This window comes from Phoxinus phoxinus, assembly GCF_949152265.1.
Source record: "Phoxinus phoxinus genome assembly, chromosome: 20".
Classification (NCBI taxonomy): Eukaryota; Metazoa; Chordata; class Actinopteri; order Cypriniformes; family Leuciscidae; genus Phoxinus; species Phoxinus phoxinus.
In genome coordinates this window covers 8,800,731-8,813,350 of record NC_136895.1, presented here as the reverse complement: position 1 = coordinate 8,813,350, position 12,620 = coordinate 8,800,731, and the positions used below count along the sequence as shown (strand labels likewise).

The 12,620-nt window shown below is 38.9% G+C and overlaps 1 long non-coding RNA gene across 2 annotated transcripts; it reads left to right on the top strand.

Moving 5' to 3' along the window:
* The first annotated feature begins 9,670 nt into the window (after window positions 1–9,670).
* LOC306988658 lies at window positions 9,671–12,044 on the top strand. Of its 2 annotated transcripts, none has more exons than XR_013795476.1 (5): window positions 9,671–9,746; window positions 10,170–10,288; window positions 11,278–11,374; window positions 11,457–11,552; window positions 11,689–12,044. It is a non-coding gene; the product is annotated as an uncharacterized lncRNA (long non-coding RNA). The 2 variants fall into 2 exon arrangements; XR_013795477.1 differs by having other exon boundaries at window positions 11,275–11,374; window positions 11,689–11,969.
* The last annotated feature ends 576 nt before the right edge of the window (window positions 12,045–12,620 follow it).

The window sequence follows — 12,620 nt, the reverse complement described above, 5'->3', positions numbered from 1 at the left end:
TTGGCATTTTAAAAGACTTTTTAAAGCAAATAAGTGACTCTAAAAAGTGACTCTGTAATTTCTTTGCATCTCCAGTCCTTTCGAATACAACATTCAAATTACTAGACAAAAAATGATATCCTGAGAAAAGTGGATTTTGAGGGGTATAGCTCCATAGACCTCCATTCATTCTGCACTCGTCCTGTGAGCGCCCTCATATGGAGCCAGAGTGGAACTGCAACCAGTTCAGAAGTCGGAAGTTTGCTGAGAGTGGCAGTTCTCCTCATATTAGACATTCTCTTGTAAAAACAATACTTGACAAAGACGCATGGCAAACATGAGGGCTTAAATACACACAAGACTAATGACAAGACAGAAACATGACATGAACAAAACCAAGACAAGACCAAATTGTAAATATTTAAATATATATATATATATAGTAATTATCAGTTACAATCAGGGTTGACATGTTTGTAAAACCTCTACTGATTAACATTAAATATAAGATAAGGAGACATTTGCTTTTGCTTGAAGACTTAAGCATGATAATAATTTATTATCTTAATATTTTACCATATAAAAAATATAAGTTGAAGTTGAAGCATAATTTGGCGACACATACAAGACTTTTTACACATAATACTTTTCATTTATAATATAATAATTTTTACTATCCTAGATTTTATTTTCATGTTTCTTTTCCAAGCTAAATGTGTAGTAAAAGAGTAAATGCTGGCATCAGCTATAATTACAAAAAAAAGTCATTTCTTACACGCACAAAGGACTCAAATTGCACCGTTTTCACATAATGGCCCCCATAGTTTCCTCTTGGCCTGATTACCTGGTTTCTCACCCCCTGATAGACTTAGGTGATTTTTTTTTACCTTTAATACGAAAGGTGTGCCAAGCAACGGTCAATGAATGAGGAAGGAAAACCCAGCATGAGTCCAATTATCAAACGAGAGTACAACCGGCGGGAAGGAGCCGACCGTCTGGCCCTTTTCATTGAACCCGTTCCATTTTTCCAACAGTCCGCAGGTCCCGACTGGCTTCCGTTTACCAAACCTCTGTTCTACGTGTAATTCAAAGCCTTTTGCCTTTCTACACCCCTCCTCCTGAAGCAGAAAGCCGCTGAGTGGAAATGTCAGATAATTGATTTACGGTCATCATGTTTTTTTACTAAACACAATATCGTCTCCCAGGATGAAGGGAGAGAGTCGGAAAAGGGGCTTTTTTCCTCCTCGCTCGAGGCCCCCAGGGCGTCAGTGCATGAGCAAAATCTCCATTTGAGCTTTGGTTGAGTTATGGAAGCGTTTTGTGCTGATCTGGATGTTTTTTGTTGTGTTTTTGGGTGGCAGGGAGGAGGGAGGTGTAATGTTAATCAGCCCCAAAGCTGGATTTGCAAGAATTTGTAAACCAGGCTGCAAATTCAATATGCTGGCAGGTTGTGTAAATTATACTAGGAGCAGAATTTATTAGTTATTTATTTATTCATGATGTCCTCTTAAAATGGCTGAGAGGATAAAAGTAAGTCTGGTGCATGCTTCGCGTTTAAAGCTCTATTGCGAGGCCCAGGCGGCGGACGATAGCCTATTAATGTTTTTTGAGATGCTATTGGAGTATCTCTGCCGGTCCCTCAGAAGTTTGGACTCCTCATCACATTTTAAATGAGTCCGTGAGTAACAGTGCTTACATAATCAAGAAGTTTGAAAATAACAAATTTAAGGGTTCACTGTTCACACGGGACGCGGTCTTGTGTTTGAAATCTGCTTGATGCAGTAGCGTGAGACGCAGCGCATGGGTCTTGACACATGTTTTTACTAGTGAATCTATATTTAACCTGATGAGACATATTAAACATGCAGCAGGATGCAATACAAAACAACAAAAGTTGACATAACAATCATGTAAATGTTAGGACACACCAAAACACTCACTGACAAAATATTATTATATTATATTATATTAAATTATTATGTATATTTAATGTGTGTGACTAATAAATATAATTATTATATGGCAATCATATATGTATTTATTAATAATATATTTAAAATAATTTAATACATCTTTTAATTTAATGCAAAAATAAATAAGCATAATTCAACTTATTTTATATATTATATATTTATTATATTAAATATAATATAATACGTATGTATTATTCACACACATTAAATATAGATACTATAATATAATGATATATTTTGTCAGTGTTTTGGTGTGTCCTAAACTTAACATAATTGTTATGTCATATTGTAATGTGCTGGAGAAAGCAGGCGAAGGCAAGGATCTATCCGCAGGGTTTTAATGAAATCACACATAGAACAAAATAATAAGGAACACGAGTGACAAAGAAATAAAACCACGAGCAGGACCAAACATGTACAACAACTGACAAAGTAACAAGTGAAACACAAGGGCTATAAATACAAAGGGGCAAACAAGCTTAACTAGATAATGAGGAAACAAGATACACCTGGGGAGACCAATCAACATGAAAAACTACATAGGACTACAAAACTTAGCACAAGACAGGAAATGACAAAAGTACAAAAGACAAGTGGAACACAAGACAGGAATCATGACAGAGCCCCCCCTTTAAGGAGTGGATTCCAGACACTCCAAAAAAAAAAAAAAAAAATGTCCAGGAGGGTGGTGGAGCAGAGGTGGTCCCGGGGGAGGGATGGAGGGCCAGGTCCATGGAGAGGAAGAGGACCTGGAGGCAGCGCAGGCGACCAGGGCGGAGCAGGCAGCGCAGGCGACCCTTCAGGCGGCCAGGGAGGAGACGACCCTTCAGGCGGCCAGGGAGGAGACGACCCTTCAGGCGGCCAGGGAGGAGACGACCCTTCAGGCGGCCAGGGAGGAGACGACCCTTCAGGCGGCCAGGGAGGAGACGACCCTTCAGGCGGCCAGGGAGGAGACGACCCTTCAGGCGGCCAGGGAGGAGACGACCCTTCAGGCGGCCAGGGAGGAGACGACCCTTCAGGCGGCCAGGGAGGAGACGACCCTTCAGGCGGCCAGGGAGGAGACGACCCTTCAGGCGGCCAGGGAGGAGACGACCCTTCAGGCGGCCAGGGAGGAGACGACCCTTCAGGCGGCCAGGAAGGAGACGACCCTTCAGGCGGCCAGGGAGGAGACGACCAAGGCGGAACAGTTACAACCGGCTCAGGAACTGGAACAAACACCACCAGCTCAGGAACAGCAACATACACCACCGGCTCAGGAACGGGAACAGCAACAGACACCACCGGCTCAGGAACTGGAACTGCAACAGACACCACCGGCTCAGGAACTGGAACTGCAACAGACACCGGCTCAGGAACCGACACCAGCTCAGCGGCGACCATCTTGTCTGGAGACCCTGGGGCAGACTCAGAAACAGGAATGGACGCCGGCCCAGGAACGGACACCAGAACAGTAACGGCCACAAGAACAGACACAAACACAGAAACAGGTTCCGGAACAGACGCTGGCTCAGGAACAGATGTTGGCTCCGGCTCAGGAACAGACGCTGGCACTGGCTCGGCGGCGGCCATCTTGTGCGCAGACACTGGCTCGGCGGCGGCCATCTTGTGCGCAGACACTGGCTCGGCGGCGGCCATCTTGTGCGCAGACACTGGCTCGGCGGCGGCCATCTTGTGCGCAGACACTGGCTCGGCGGCGGCCATCTTGTGCGCAGACACTGGCTCGGCGGCGGCCATCTTGTGCGCAGACAGTGGCTCGGCGGCGGCCATCTTGTGCGCAGACAGTGGCTCGGCGGCGGCCATCTTGTGCGCAGACACTGGCTCGGCGGCGGCCATCTTGTGCGCAGACACTGGCTCGGCGGCGGCCATCTTGTGCGCAGACACTGGCTCGGCGGCGGCCATCTTGTGCGCAGACACTGGCTCGGCGGCGGCCATCTTGTGCGCAGACACTGGCTCGGCGGCGGCCATCTTGTGCGCAGACACTGGCTCGGCGGCGGCCATCTTGTGCGCAGACACTGGCTCGGCGGCGGCCATCTTGTCTGAAGACTCCGACCCAGGAACAGACAGTGGGGTGGCGGCCATCTTGTCTGAAGACTCCGACCCAGGAACAGGTACAGACAATGGGGCGGCGGCAATCTTTTCCGGAGACTCTGGATCGGCAGAAGTGACGTGAACAGTCTCTGGATCGGCAGAAGTGACGTGAACAGTCTCTGGATTGGCAGAAATTAAGTGAACAGTCTCTGGATCGGCTGGGCTGATGCGGAGCGTAGGCTCGGCAGGGCTGACGCAAAACTCTGGCTCTGGCTCGGCAAGACTGACAACATCCTTCTCCACCTCCCCTACAGTGAAGGGGGATCCACAAAACTGCAGAACAAAGTCAATATACTGTGCCAGGGTCCAGCTAGGCTCTTCCTCTGGTAAATTGAAGCTAATATCCTGTTCTAGTCCACTCCAGAAACAGTCCTTTAGCATAGCATCATCACCAGGAATGAGGTGACTATAAAAAAGGAACTCTTCCACATAATTTTCAATGCTGCGATCTAATTGATAAATTGAACAAAGTTTGCTCAGTGGGTTCCGGGTCCGTGTATCATCCGATCATTTCATTTCCTATTTGGAATGGAATAACGAGAAATTAAAAAACAGCTCGTTTATTCGTTTTTTTGTTTAGTTTAAAAAACGAAAAATTAGATTTTGGCTCGATTTTTCATTTTTCGTTTGTGGTTTACAAATCGGTCTATGGGTTCGATATTTCGTCCGCGCATGTGGGCGGCGCTGAAACGCCCCTTTCATCTGATTGGTCAAACCGCTCCGCCTTCAGTACGAGCTTTTCTTTCTGTCGGCAGAATAAGAGTCAGTACGAGTGCGGCACTAACATTATTGCACTTTAATAAAATAATGTCTGAAACCACCACTCACTTGTAAGTTACTATGCACAATATTTGAAGCAGAAGTATGTTCCAGCGACCCCATTAATGTGAGCTACAGTAGGCTATGACAGATTATTTTAGCATGATGTATTTCTCATTGATAGTGCAAATAGTTATTTGGATAAAAGGGAAGTGGAAATAAAAACCAATAATAGGCTGAACTGTAGGCTACTATTATACACCATTATAGTGTGTAACATTTACCACTCTACTAATTTACTAATTTTGAAAATTGAATAGAAATAAAGTTTATATTTATGCATGTAAGCATGTGTAGCCTACTCAGTTCACATGAAAAGAAAGAGAAAGAAAAGAGAGAAGCTAAAATCAGTGAACGTTAATACTGTCAAAATTAGCAGGGTTTGGGATTCATTAAAATCATGTCGGTTGAAGAGCACAGCATACCTTTAAAATGTTATTAGTTTAATTATAAACTAATACGATTTTATTACATTCTGAATTGGTCAATGTTTCTCTGAATTGTTTTCATTATGTTGACTTGAGAAAGCCATGCAGCATATTTTAAACATTATTATTATTTATTATGAGAAATTGACTCCGCCTAGTGCTTCACTTTAATGCTTCACTAAACTCAGCTCAGATCTCCAGACTGGTCTGATTCGCTTATATCATTTATAACTGGTCAGACATACTTTCCCCAAAAATCCATTGACTTGCATTATCTGAGCAATGAAGGCCGTAATAGTTAATGCTCTCCACTAGAGGGGGCGACAGGATAATACGTCTTTTCTACTCTCTTTTCCTGTTTGCATCAGTTTAAATGACAAATAAATGCATGAATTTCATTCATAAATAGGCCATATCTGTGTATGAGAACAAGCTTTACACTTCAAGCTGTACAACTAATTAAAACTTGAACCCTACTTCAAAGTTTGCCATTCTAAGATGTTGTTATTCACACTGGTTTTTGCGTTTAAATTTGTCCATCTGGAACTTTTATTTGTCATGAGCTCTATATTTTAAGATATACTAGAAAAAATATGATTCAACAACACAAGCTCTGTTTTTACTCAGCAAATTTGTTTTCCTTTTAAGTAGGCTATAGCCTATAGCCTACAAGTTGCCATGGCCATGTTCTGTTTAAGGCTATTGTAGTTTGTAATACTTGTTATATGTGCCTAAATTTATATAGGCTAGGCCTAACACATTTAAACTTCTGTCTGTCCGTCTGTCTGTCCGGACATTTATGCACAAACATTTATGCACAAATAATCTTAAATAACAGTTTAAAAAAGGTGGTCTGCTATATTTCACAAAGAAAGCGGTCGTTGGCCTTATACGAGGACATTCTGAATATTAGCCTATAAAATTAGCTGTCTTAAAAATGCGGATTGATCATTGCAGTTATTCCAGACGCCTCCCGGTGCTATAGCCTATTGAAATTGTATAATCACGGATTATGAACAGATGTTTTACACAACAAGGATATATTCCCATTGGGTTGTTGGGTTTTCGTGTTTTATGGGAACCATAATGATTTTATACTGTACAAACTGTGTTATCCCCTAACTCTAACGTATAGCTAACAGAATAGGTCATATACGGACATCTAATGTTAAGGACATATTTGGTACAATTCAGCCTATATGTTGATTTTTATTTCCACTTCCCTTTTATCCAAAGAGACGGAACTAGGCTATCTGCACTGTATTTATCAATGAGAAATAGCCTACATCATGCTAAAATAATCTGTCATAGCCTAACCTACTGTAGCTCACATTAATGGGGTCGCTGGAACATACTTCTGCTTCAAATATTGTGCATAGTAACTTACAAGTGAGTGGTGGTTTCAGACATTATTTTATTAAAGTGCAATAATGTTAGTGCCGCACTCGTACTGACTCTTATTCTGCCGACAGAAAGAAAAGCTCGTACTGAAGGCGGAGCGGTTTGACCAATCAGATGAAAGGGGCGTTTCAGCGCCGCCCACATGCGCGGACGAAATATCGAACCCATAAACCGATTTGTAAACCACAAACGTAAAATGAAAAATCGAGCCAAAATCAAATTTTTCGTTTTTTAAACTTAACAAAAAAACGAATAAACGAGCTGTTTTTTAATTTCTCGTTATTCCATTCCAGATAGGAAATAAAATGATCGGATGATACACGGACCGTTCCGGATAGTACCTGCTAGATCCATAGTGGTCAGTTGTTCTGTAATGTGCTGGAGAAAGCAGGCGAAGGCAAGGATCTATCCGCAGGGTTTTAATGAAATAACACATAGAACAAAATAATAAGGAACACGAGTGACAAAGAAACAAAACCACAAGCAGGACCAAACTAGCAGCAACCATACATGTACAACAACTGACAAAGTAACAAGTGAAACACAAGGGCTATAAATACAAAGGGGCAAACAAGCTTAAAGGAGAACTCCGGTGCAAAATGAACCTTTGGTCTAATTACACATTGTTACCTAGTCAACCGTTATCTGAGATTTGTTTTCATGATTATCGAATGTAAATAGTTTTATCTCTAAAAACAGTTTAGCCTATAACGCTAGTATAACGCTAGTATATGGGGCGTAGAGTAATGACAAATAAAAATCGCTTGTTAATACCACTAACAAGGCTCAAAATAGCCCCACACTAACACGGTAGCATAATGAAGGTCCCTACCTTCAAACCGAAGCATTGAGAACTTTGACAGTGTCCAGACAGTTTAATAAGAAGATATTTTATACATACAGTCAACTTCACGTATATAAGCAGAATCCATCTTGGAAAAACAGACTCTATCAATCGATCTACGAACCACCGATCCAAATGCGCTGAACTGTGTAGAATCTCATATGGTCCAGCGCATTTGGATCGGTTTTTATTTGTCATTACTCCATGCCCCATATACTAGCGTTATACTAGCGTTATAGGCTAAACTGTTTTTAGAGATAAAACTATTTACATTCGATAATCATGAAAACAAATCTCAGATAACGGTTGACTAGGTAACAATGTGTAATTAGACCAAAGGTTCATTTTGCACCGGAGTTCTCCTTTAACTAGATAATGAGGAAACAAGATACACCTGGGGAGACCAATCAACATGAAAAACTACATAGGACTACAAAACTTAGCACAAGACAGGAAATGACAAAAGTACAAAAGACAAGTGGAACACAAGACAGGAATCATGACACATATATTATGTCAATTATATTACAATGATAAAGAATCGCATGTTATGTTATGTTATGTTATGTTATGTTATGTTATGTTACAGTATGTTATGTTATGTTATGTTATGTTACGAATTGTTGCTTTGCATTAAATTAAATGATTTATCAAATTAAAAATACAAAAACATAATTTCATGACAATATTATATTATGTAATTGTATTTAGTTGTGTATGTATTTAATGTGTGTGAGTTATAAATATAATTATTATATTATATTATTAAGTATTTAGTGTGTGAGTTTTAAATATATTTATTATATTATAGTATTAGATGAATTATGCTTATTTATTTTATATAGTTATTTTTTTGCATCAAATTAAAAGATGTATTAAATTATGCTGCATTATTATACTGTTATTTTATGTTATGTTATATTGTTATTAATTGTTTTCTTTTTGCATCAAATTAAACGATTTATCAAATTAGAAAAAGATTATCATGGCAATAATTATATTATATTATTATGTATTTAATGTGTGTGAGTTATAAATATATGTATTATATTATATTGTTCTGTGTAGAGTGCTTGCAGTGTTGTACACTTCCCATTTTAGTAAATGTATCAACTACACAGTAAAATCGGCAGTGTAAAAATTGCAGTGTTAAAAGTTATTAATTCCCAAAGAGTTAAATTAACAATCAACAATGTTAAAAAACACTCCTCTTCAGTGTAGTTACAAGTGTAATTTTATTTTTACACTGAAAGTGCAAAAACAAAAAGGCGCCGAATTGTATTGACTCCGCCCCTCGATGACTGCTGTCTCGAAAGACGACGACGCCATTTTATCTTCATGCGACCGAGACGGTAGGTTGAATTGCTTTTTTCTTTCTAAAATAAAAAAGTAAATATACTTGTTAACATTTTTGGTAAAATATGGTGGTGAACACATTTAGAAATGATAAACTGCGCGTTTTTGTCAGGATTAAGGAAGCTCGTCTAGTTCATGAGATGCAGAGATGTAACGTTACAGAAGGATGTGAAGGTTTCTCATGACGATTTGATTTCCTGGATGAAGGTGATTTAACGTTTAAAATACATTTGTATTATAAATTATATTTGGATTACAAATATATTTTTTAGCTCATTTCATTTTGGTTTGTTGACAGCCTTCATGAAAGCCTTCCCGCCTCCAGTCGCGCCGAGGCCTCAACCGGTCTTACGACAAGCCTGGCACTAAAGTTGATGAGGAGGTCTGAAACAGCAGCTGCATTTGGGCTTCTTTTTTTCTGCGCAGATGAGAGAATTCTTCAAAATGGTAAGTTTATATTCATTTGTGTGTATTAAAGTTGTTGTGTTATACATGAACGCGTTAACAGTTCCGTTTTTGTGACGCATGCGCATTATTAACAGCTCGTTTAAGTATCTTGTAAATTAGCGCGCAGTGCAAACAACAAAAGCACTTTTTTGTAGACTGAGGTGGGGGAGCGTTTAAAAACGTTTTATTCGTCCTATGTTTAAGTGAGAATTACATATCTGTATGTTTGTTCTTAGCACTGAATATCATGTCGTCATATATGGCTGCGTCAAGACACAAACATACGAACTTCCAATCAAATTATTTTTTTTTCAAACATTGTGAAAGTGCATTAAAGCTAATCTGTAAATCCATCTGTCTTCCAATTCATTTTACAGGTAACATTTGCGTATGCACTGGCAGAGAATACAGGTACTTTAGCTTGAAATCAGTCTTTATCAATTCATACTGCATGTTATTTTGGGGTAAATTATGTCCTAACTATTTATCTGTCTGCATTTTATTAATATGAATCTTTATGTTCTGTTCACATTATAAATACCATTAATAAATTATGGGTAAAATAAATTCTAAATGCGTATTAAAATCAAGTTAATGCCTTATTACTCATTTAACTTATATAAATGTATTCAATAATCAGATTAAATGCATATTAATGCAATATAAATAATTTTACACCCATGCTTTATAGACAGCTCTTAGCATAATCGAAATTAAGGGTAATCACAATTATTTTTACCTTATTTACAGCCCCAATTTAAATTGTATTGCATTACTGAATTTTGTAAATATTAGCCTCAACTGACATATTTTTTTCAAATCCTTTTTCAATAGATTTGGCCCAGAACCCTCCAGTGTCAAGTGAAGGAAGCTCCTCTCATGAGATTGCTACAGAAACCAAGCAACAGAAATGAAGACAAAAGCAACAGAATGCTGAAGATGAATCCAGAATCGTGAGTGTCATTATATTTTATTCTATGTGCAGTACAAATTTTAATACATGACGAATCAACATGAAACATTTAAACCTAACTGGGCAACCACACAATGCCTTTGTTCAGACCTGAAATGTACATGTCTTGGGTGATTGATGTATCTTGATTGTCATAATTCATGATGACACATCAATCATTATGTCATTGTGTTAATTCAAGATATTAAACTGCAAAAAGTTAAAGGGTTAGTTGACACACAAGTGTAAAATTGTTGTAATTTCTCACCCTCATGTCATTCCAAACCCAAAAAGACTTTAGTTCATCTTCGAAACTTAAATGAATGTATCAAGAATACTCCACGCAACTACCACTTTGACGCTTCAAAAAGTTTATAAAGAGATCATAAAACGAACCCATATGAATTGAGCCGTTTAGTCTAAATTTTCTGAAGAAACTTGATTGCTTTGTGATGAATAGATTGAATTTAGACTTTTATTCACATATAAACATGAATCAACCAACATAAACAGAAGAAAAAGAAAATTTGGACTAAACTGCTTGGTTCATGGATTAGTTTTAAGATCTCTTTGTTAACTTTTTGAACCGTCAAAGTGGTAGTTGTGTAGCTGTCAATGGAAGGAAAGAAAGCTGTCAGATTTCATCAAAATATCTTCATTTGTATTTCAAAGACTAAAGAAAGTCTTGCGGGTTTGGAACGACATGAGGGTCAGTAAATTACTGAATAAAATGTTTTGGGTGAACTATCCCTTTAATAAAAGAATGTGGCCTAGACCTCATCAGAACAATCGAATCTCAATGCGTCTTGGGTGCGTTTACAACTGTACTTCGAGTTGTTCGCTTGTGCAAGATGAATGTTAATGCCAGGTGTGAACGGTGCTACTCTGTGACTACACAATCATCTGAACAGAATTTTTCCTGAGAGATATATGGTTGTCATTATGCTATGTAACTGTTTGATTGTTTTTGTTTTGATTTTTGGTTAGAAGACCTCAGCTAAGTTCCTGGAAAGGCTTCTCCCAAGACCTTCAAGGACCTGATTGACTGCAGAATCTGCTGTGAAAGATGATGAAACTGATGATTCAGGTTAGACTATAGTTCAGAATAAGATTATCTATACACGTTCATGCATGAATGCATTTTGCTGAAGTTGTCACGTGTTATATAGAATGGGGCAGCGATCTTGCATCAATTCGTCTCCTGCAAGAGACCTGGAAAGATGTCCTCATATCAAGCTGAACAACACCTTGTCGTCTCCAAAAAGGTAAATTTGGACATTTCTGTCACACTGCCTATCGTCTGCCTCAAAATATTGCCATTTGTGTTGATTGTATTGTGGAAAACAAATATAAAGACGGCCAATTGGAGAGCTGACTGAGTGTTATTTTTGTCTTTGGCAGGGACCAGCATACAAGACTCCCTTGACTGCATTGAAGAGACCACACAGCATACCTGCGCGCGGCCTGTGATGCTGATATGGCAATAAACTCAAATACTACTTCCTGGTCGCTGATGGGACAAAGAGGAACTGCATTCATTGATGCTACACAACTGTCGACAAGTAGTTTTCTGCAATCTTGTTCAAATCTACCTGTCATATTCGTTCATGTCTAGGCAAATTAACATGATTTTATGTTTTTTATTGCCTTTTTTTTCTTGCAACTCCTCATGAATGTGATCATTTGACCTTTACACATCTGGCATATGTTATAAAGGAGCCACTTTGCTTATTTGTTAAATAAACTTTGGATTTATACATCTGTCTGAAGACTCTTGATTTTATGTCTGATCTTGTACATTAACACTATATAATAGTGTAAATAGTTTTTGCACTGAACAGAATACTTTATAAATAACACTTATAGTGTAATCCAATAGTGTAAATCCAATGGAATTAAATCAACACCAGGGGTGTTAAAACCCCCAAGTGTAAAACTTAAACAACAATTGTAAGTGTAACACTTTACACTCGAAGTGTAATTTTTCTACACTGTAAGGTGCTATATTAACACTGTAAATTCAACACTACAAACGGTGTACTTTTTACTCTAGATAGATTGGGACCATATATGATCCGGAGTAGTGTTAAAATTAACACTTAAAGTGTTAATTTGACACTGCGTTTTTTACTGTGTAGCATATTATTAACATGAAGTACCATACACCGCATATTACTAAATAATGCAGAAATTGGAGTAGTGTGGTATTCTGAGCACAGCGAGATGCACAATGGGATAACTGCAATTTGGATTGTGTGTGTAGATGTCAGTTGTTGATCTCACACCAATAGGTTGTGACAGATCATGGCTGCGAACAGCTTCGGCCCGGGCCA